The sequence below is a fragment of the Pectinophora gossypiella genome, chromosome 9 (genome assembly GCF_024362695.1).
Source record: "Pectinophora gossypiella chromosome 9, ilPecGoss1.1, whole genome shotgun sequence".
NCBI classification, from domain to species: domain Eukaryota; kingdom Metazoa; phylum Arthropoda; class Insecta; order Lepidoptera; family Gelechiidae; genus Pectinophora; species Pectinophora gossypiella.
Window position 1 is genome coordinate 15,053,894 of NC_065412.1, and position 7,907 is coordinate 15,061,800.

Here is a 7,907-nt window from a genome sequence, read left to right on the forward strand (position 1 = left end):
CGCGAAAATTCAACATGTTTCATCAAGGGCATGGTGACACCCGAACATAGAATACGTTCCAAAATGTATACTGTTATCGCATCCATCAATGAGATAGAGGAATCTATATTGGTGGTGAAGTGTGAAGATTGTGCAGCCAGTGAGAGTGGATGCAAAAATTTCATATGTTTTATTATGTGGCTTATCAAGCGCACCGATGGTACCGTCAGTACATTGTTACTGGAGTTAGCCAAAACTCTCTGAAGCTGTTACTAGCGACAAGTTTATTTTGGCAAAAGAGATGGGAAGAAGGGTACAACCGCAGTATTATTACCCAATTCCTTGCATCTACTACTAACTAACTATCATCATCATCAGCCGTATGATGCCCACTGCTGGGCATAGGCCTGGGCCTAACTATAATAACATGCAAAGACAACCATTAGATGATTGCCGCATATTCAAGCTTTTATTGGACTATACAATCAAAATAAGAATCAAGAAGATTTTCTACAGTGGAAAGAGTTTGCAGAAAGCAAATTGCTCACAGGAATTAAAGATAAAATTGAAGAAAGAACTTGTGGTCAAGCTGATAGCCAGTTATGGCATACATTGAGACAAGGTCGAGTAACTGCTTCGAGAATATATGAGGCAACTAGGTGCAATACACCGTCGGGTGTGGCTGTATGTGGAAAAGTTAATTTGTGAAGGTGAAGAAATTTGGAAAAAAAATATCCTTCACAAAATGTTAGATATTGCAAGGTAAATAGGCCTTACAATATCTAACATTTTATTAAAGACATTTTATTAAAATTCTTCAACCTGTCATAGTAGACCCAGTGTATTTTAAATACATAATTTGTTTAATTCAAACTTAGGGTCTGCCAGAACATTGTTTTTTTCCCCCATTACAAACATTTGTATTTGAAATCAAAAAAATCACATCTTAAGAAATATAAATCAAAAATTAACTTTTAGAATGTGGAGATTGTGAGATAGATATCAAATGTAATTTAATAGATAAGAAATGTAATTAAACAATTACCACAAAACACTGATCTGATTTTCATTTATTTTATTCTTATAAATTATTATCAATGTTTAAAATGTAAAGCCATTGTCGACCTTATATTAAAAAAAATATCTAAGTAGTTCAAAAATATCTTTATTCAGTAAGTACGTAACATAGCTACACTTTGTATCATCATTTTTTACATAATGAACGTATGATCCAACCGCTTAAAACTACTGCAGCTTCTCAACTTGTATAGCCGGGGAAAAGAATCTTACAATAATAACTTTTTTTTACAAAGTTTCTGTTTAATTCCTGTCTTATAACTGTTCAAATATAAATTTGAATGTCGATGGGAATTTTATTATAAAAACGTGTCATTGCCATTTAAAAGATTTAGTATTTTTTTAAGTTTATTTTTATTCCGGGTATTAACAATGTGCCAATCACTATTTTTCAAAGTTTTTTTGCACTTCAAGTTCACTAGTACTCTCCTGCCCTGAAAATTCAGTTGTGCTACCAAGTGCAGATGGATTGTGTCCGTCCGATGATTCCTCTTCAGTAAGGATAGGTTCGTGTGTGGCATTTTTTGCAAGCCTTGTTCCAACTGACCTTCTGACCATGGTTGGCATAACATGCACAGTTTTATTACTGTAGTGAGGCACACACTGAATACCTTTATCCTGTGTAGCTGGCACAGGTTCTTCCCAGTTTAATCCAGAAGGCATGACACTGCTAAGATCCAGTCCAATATTCTTTAACATTACAGGCATTTCAGGTTTAAGCCTTGGCTTTGTTATTCTCTAACCAGTCCTTATAATTCAGTAAATCTTCCTCTAGCTGAAACAAATTCATAATTGTGAACAAAATGATTTATTAAGAACAACATACTAGTTACAAACAGTTCATGGCTCTTGTTAGATGTCTATAATTAGACACTTAAATTGATTTTATAGTAATGTACTTACATTTAAATGATCTTCGCAAATATATATATACTACCAGACTTCGGTACATTTGATTTATTTACTGCGGAACACCACTGCACTCTCACCGATTTCGGTACATAAAAAAGTGCTTGTTGGGATTTTGCAATACCGTATATTTGCAGACGGGAACAATACAAGAAATGAGAGGATCTAATTTACGTGGTTGCACATTCTTATTTTTATTAAGTAATGGGGAAACGGGAATTTAATAATTTAACCTAAAATATCACAAACAGACGAATGACATTTGACATCCCCACAGGCTATATCAAACAGCTATTGTTTTAAATACGCATGCAAAGGTACATTACATTATACAGCCTTCATTCTATCAATGGCAGAATCCAATTTTCAAAAAATATTTTTTGTAACTTCTGGTGGAAAAATCTTGACAAGAAAAAATACGTGTCTCCTATTTAAACAAGTACTTTCGAAATAGCACAAAAAAACCACGGCTTAAAAATTTGAAATGTTGTCAATTGTGTGCAATTACGTTCCCGTATCCCCGCCACACGGCGGCATGGAGGAACACCGTTGGGTTTTAGTGGGTATACCTGGTGGTGACACCCGGTAGGGATGGCGATGCATTCCAAAAAAGATCGATTTTTAAATCGATTCGAATCGTGACCTGATGAATCGATCCACAAAAAAATCGAGATCTAAAATATCGATTTCCAAAAAATCGATCTTTTTTCCAATTTTCTATTACAATATAAGTATTAATCAATTTTATTCAAAATAAGACGAATGTTATAATTAACGATCTTTAATCGAATGATGTGATGACGCAATCACAGAACAGATAAAAAAAGTCACAGATTATAAACGTAACTTTTTTCTATTGAAGAGAAGTGAGGCGAAGGAAACTAAACACACAGCCATCTCGTAAGTTTTTGAGTAATTAACCGGCAGCACTCTTGTAATACGGGCACCTACAACTAATTGTACCTATGGTTAATACAAAAACAAAAAAAATCGAATGTCGATTTTAAAGGGTGATGTATCGATCCAATGAATCGATCCAGTACTACATATCGATTTAAAAAATCGATTTTCTTGGCTCGAAAAATCGATTTTTCGATTAATCGATCTCAGATCGCCATCTCTAACACCCGGGGAGTCCCAAATACCTACGTCGTCTCCCCGGGTAACGTGGTATGCGTAAAGCATTTCCCAAGGCTAAAAAAAATGGTTCGGTCCGCACCGATTCGATCGTCTGTTACTACTATTAAACCTAATGGGTGTTAGCTCGGCGCCCGATACGAATTGGGCGGAGAGTTGCCGTTCTATACGTAGTATTATTTTTTATTCTTTGCCATAGACTTCTCGTTAGTACGACTAAGTTCGGGAAACTAAAGTTCTACAAAAGGTTTGGAGACGGACGGATTCGTTCTTACGCTTTCGTAACAGATTCGGTCCGAACCAAACCCCGGTGAAGCAGCGTGGTGGATTGTACGCTTTTCGATCGCAGAGTGAAAAAAAAAACTACCACTGTGGTCCAGTGGTTAGAGGTTGAAACGAGGTCAGGTCATCGCTAAAACAGAGCGTTAGGCTCACGATCTGAAGGTCCGGGTTCGATTCCCGATGGGAACATAATCGGAATTAGTGAGACTGCCCTTTTTTAAGGACTTGAATTACCTGATTCGAAAAAGTAAGATGTTCCGGGCTTCGGAGGGCACGTTAAACCGTATTTCAGTTGTTATGTTATTTATGTATAATCACTTACAAGGTATTTATTTTCCTATGGTGTTCACGATATTCGTGACTTTACAAATTGATATTAAAATTACAACAAATTTTCTTTTAGAGTGAAGTTTCAATTATGTCTGCTCTGGACAAATATTGTGTAAGTTTTCGTTTAGAGATGATTTATTACAAAATTTGTAAATTAATTTCGCATTATCTGTGGCATTTGGAGCGGTATATAAAGCAAAAGTTAGGGCTGGCAGAGGAAGACCGAGAAGGACTTACGATGACCAAATTGGACATGTCCCTAGAAAAGGTTTAATACGATCTACTCTGAACCGGCGTGCGTGTATGAAGCGATTGATGAATGTGGAGGAAGCAAGAGAAGTGTGTCAGGATCGAAGCAAATGGAATTCTATAGTCTCTGCTTACCCCGGTGGGAAATAGGCGTGAGTTTATGTATGTTGGAGCTTTCTCATCAGGTTCTTTGCAAAAAATATTCGTGCTTGCAAAGAATGTCGTACGATATCAACCCGTCTACACTATTTACACCACCGAGAGCATAGCGTAAACATCTCTTGGTCAACAAGACTATAAAATAAATATCACTTTCAAAAGACACTCAGGATATCCTCTCTACGTCTACGAGCTTGTAAGCTGTACACAGAGTACTGTTATAAAGAGATTTTTATTTGTCTGTGGGATCACATTTCTGACACAACTGCAGCCTTAGCACACTATGTAAGCGCGACGCGGCACGAGATAAAATAAGGTCCTCGGTACACGCACAAATCACAAAAATCACTTTGTGATTCCTAGTTTGGTTCGAACTTTACAGGCTGATCACCTGATTGTCCAAAAGTAAGATGATCCGTGCATCGGAAGGAACGTTAAGCCGTTGGTCCCGGTTACTGCTTACTGATGTAAGTAGTCGTTACATGAGTCAAGTCAGGGGCCTTTGGCGGCTCAATAGTAACCCTGACACCAGGGTTGATGGGGTTGGTAATCTACCTCACTCCACACGATAAAAGAAGATGTATGATGTCTATGATGTCAATCAATACCTATGAAACATTTACATCTACTGGCTCTATTACATGACACAATTTCTCATGACGATTTGCAACGGAATATTATGCCAGATACATTGGTGGAAACTGTTTTGCCCTCTCTCTCCCTCTATTTAAGAGCTGCGCTCTTGTCGGTGGAGTAATCGCCATTCCTCTCTTCTTCCCGCCAAAACCTTCACCTCCCGATACGACACGACCTGCACCTTCTCTTTTATTTGTTTCATAAATGTTCTCCTAGGTCCCTTCCTCTCTTCCCTTCAATTTTTGTTTTGGCCTAATGTACTTTTTTTTATTTCTTTAAGTATCTGTTTTATAATAAGAAGGCGAGGCAGAGAACTAACGCGTGGAGCCCTAGATCCCCTTGTTTATCTTTTTCCTCCCATTAATACCTAACGATTGGGGCAACCACCGTTCTACACGCCCTATTTATGGAGTATTGAATGCGATTACTCCACCGACAAGAGCGCAGCTCTTAAATAAAGAGAGAGAGTAATGCCTAACAATCCAATCAGAAATTGGTATACGTTAAGCATGAATAAGTCCTTACACCATTGAAAATACAGAATAATTGACTTACCTTGTCCCACTTCTAATTGTATAATACTCATATATCCAATGTGTCTTTCAATTCAGTATTGTCACAGTAAATAGAAAACAGTGGGTACATTACTAGGTACAGTATACAACTCTACAATATCAATACTAAAATCAATATCGGGAGTCTCATATCCCTGATTAACGCGGTAAAAACCCGGTATTATGTGTTTTAACTCTACAAGCGTCTGGATATCTTATGCGTCGTAGCCGGCTATAGCCCAGTACGGCAAGCCGTTTTGTAATAGCGGGTTAACAACAAAGTATGCTACTTAGCAATAAGGCCGCCTATTGTACTAATTCTATTTCTCATTTGTTTTGTATTTTGTTTTTTCCTGTTTGTGCAATAAAGTATTTGTTATGTTATGTTATGTTATGTTATGTTATGTTATGTTATGTTATGTTATGTTATGTTATGTTATGTTATGTTATGTTATGTTATGTTATGTCATGTCATGTCATGTCATGTCATGTCATGTCATGTCATGTCATGTCATGTCATGTTATGTTATGTTATGTTATGTTATGTTATGTTATGTTATGTTATGTTATGTTATGTTATGTATGTGACGACTATATTCCCAATTGGACTAATCAAAAGTACATCGTCTATGATGCTCAAGTCAACTGCACCTTAACCATTGGTACAAGCATCGGTACAAGTCCAGCCAGGCTCTCCCCGTTTGAAAAACAAACTGGTGACACACAAAACCACAGTATCGTGTAGTTTTTGGAAAGTGAACATACCGTTTTCACTTTACTACGGTACTTAATGTGAGCCCTTACAGTATCGATTACAATATAACACGACGTCACTTCAATTTTGTATCGTTTGTATGACATTCATGGAATATAATTTATACAGGGTGGTAGTGACATCGTAACGAAAACTTTGAGGGATGATTCAGACTACGAATCTGAGTTGATATCAAGTAGAATTTCCCGTCGCAAAAGTATGCAACTGATGACTAGCTGTACGCACTTGTATGGAGTGTAAGTGACATCGTAGTGAATACTGGGGGGAGTGATTCGGACCATGATTCCGAGTTGATATCAAGTGGAATTTCCTGTCGGAAAATTCATGAAAATTTTAGAACATGAGAATTTTGCGGTGGAAAATTCCACTGGAAATTAACTTGTTTTCGTTACGATGTCACTAACACCCTGTATTATTTGAACTCTACCGTTGACATGCTATAATAATGGAATGTAATAATTGTATACTATTTTGATAGTACAAAATTGCAGTTATATTATGTTATTGATGTCTATTTTAATAGTTTTTTTTTATAATGTACAGTTAAATACAAGCTCTATTTGATTGGGGTCAAAGATGATGAAATGGGCATCCAGAAATAAAAGCAAATCTAAGATAAACAAACTTTAAAGAAATTTTTCGATTTATTTTTGAATTTTAATTCTGAATTACTTAAATAACAAGGATGACGTTTGACCGCTTTTATTGATGACGTCATCATTCTATATCATTTCGCTTTGAGGTTACGAAAAAGGTATCTTATTGTCTAATAGCTTAAAGGATAAATATTTAATAATTAGATCTACGGTCCCTTGAAGCTGTAAAAATATCAAGCTTTGAAATTAACGCAATTGCGTTACGAACGAACGAACCCAGGACCTCCGGTGAGAATCAATGCTGAGAGCATCGAATAAGGAATAATATGGGAATATTAAAGCGGTTACTCGCTGGCGACATAAATAAATTTTGCCGGTAATAGTAGAAACCTGAGGAGCTCGGTGGCGCAGCGGTAAACGCGCTCGGTCTGCAATTGTTGAAGTTAAGCAACTTTCACAAAGGCCGGTCATAGGATGGGTGACCACAAACAAAAAGTTTTCATCTCGAGCTTCTCCGTGCTTCGGAAGGCACGTTAAGCCGTTGGTCCCGTCTGCATTAGAAGTCGTTAATAACCATCAATCCGCACTGGGCCCGCATGATGGTTTAAGGCCCGATCTCCCTATCCATCCATAGGGAAGGCCCGTGCCCCAGCAGTGGGGAAGTGAATGGGCTGGTGATGATGAGGTAGAAACCGGAGGAAGATATCGTCGCTGGTGCCACAAATTGACGTATCTGCATTTTTTGTAGAAACCGATTTACACCTGTTGCAATTGTCATTAAGACACAAATCACTTTAGCAAAATTTTACAGATAGCAAATTCAGCCACGATATTAGGGCGTTATATCGTGGTTTTTTTCGGAGTATGCATATGTATTTATCTGTCACTGATTCACTGTAAAACACAAATATCCCATGGCTTAGGGTGGTATTAATAAACTAATCTCAGCTGAGACTGCCCTCAAGATCATGCTCAAGTCCCTGTTTTTATATAAGAACTGTCACATTGACATGATCTTGAGAGCAGTCTCGAAGCTGAGATTAGTTTATTAATACATACATTGGCCTTATACGTCTGTTTCAGACGATTTATGACGTCATTGCCTCGAAGAAATGCACTTTCTTTCATGGCTGTGCAAGCCAATCCTAGAGCGGCAAACTCTACCGCACACTCTGCAGGAGAAATCTCCAACTGGTGGATTGTTGTCGGTTTGATGGCGTTTCA

General features: G+C 37.4%; 1 long non-coding RNA gene across 1 annotated transcript; it reads right to left on the minus strand.

The window, feature by feature from the left end:
* Positions 1-1,128: 1,128 nt before the first annotated feature.
* Positions 1,129-2,226, minus strand: LOC126369754 (uncharacterized). Its single transcript, XR_007566767.1, has 2 exons — positions 1,960-2,226; positions 1,129-1,831 (listed from the first exon to the last, which is right to left on the minus strand). It is a non-coding gene; the product is annotated as an uncharacterized LOC126369754 (long non-coding RNA).
* Positions 2,227-7,907: the final 5,681 nt, after the last annotated feature.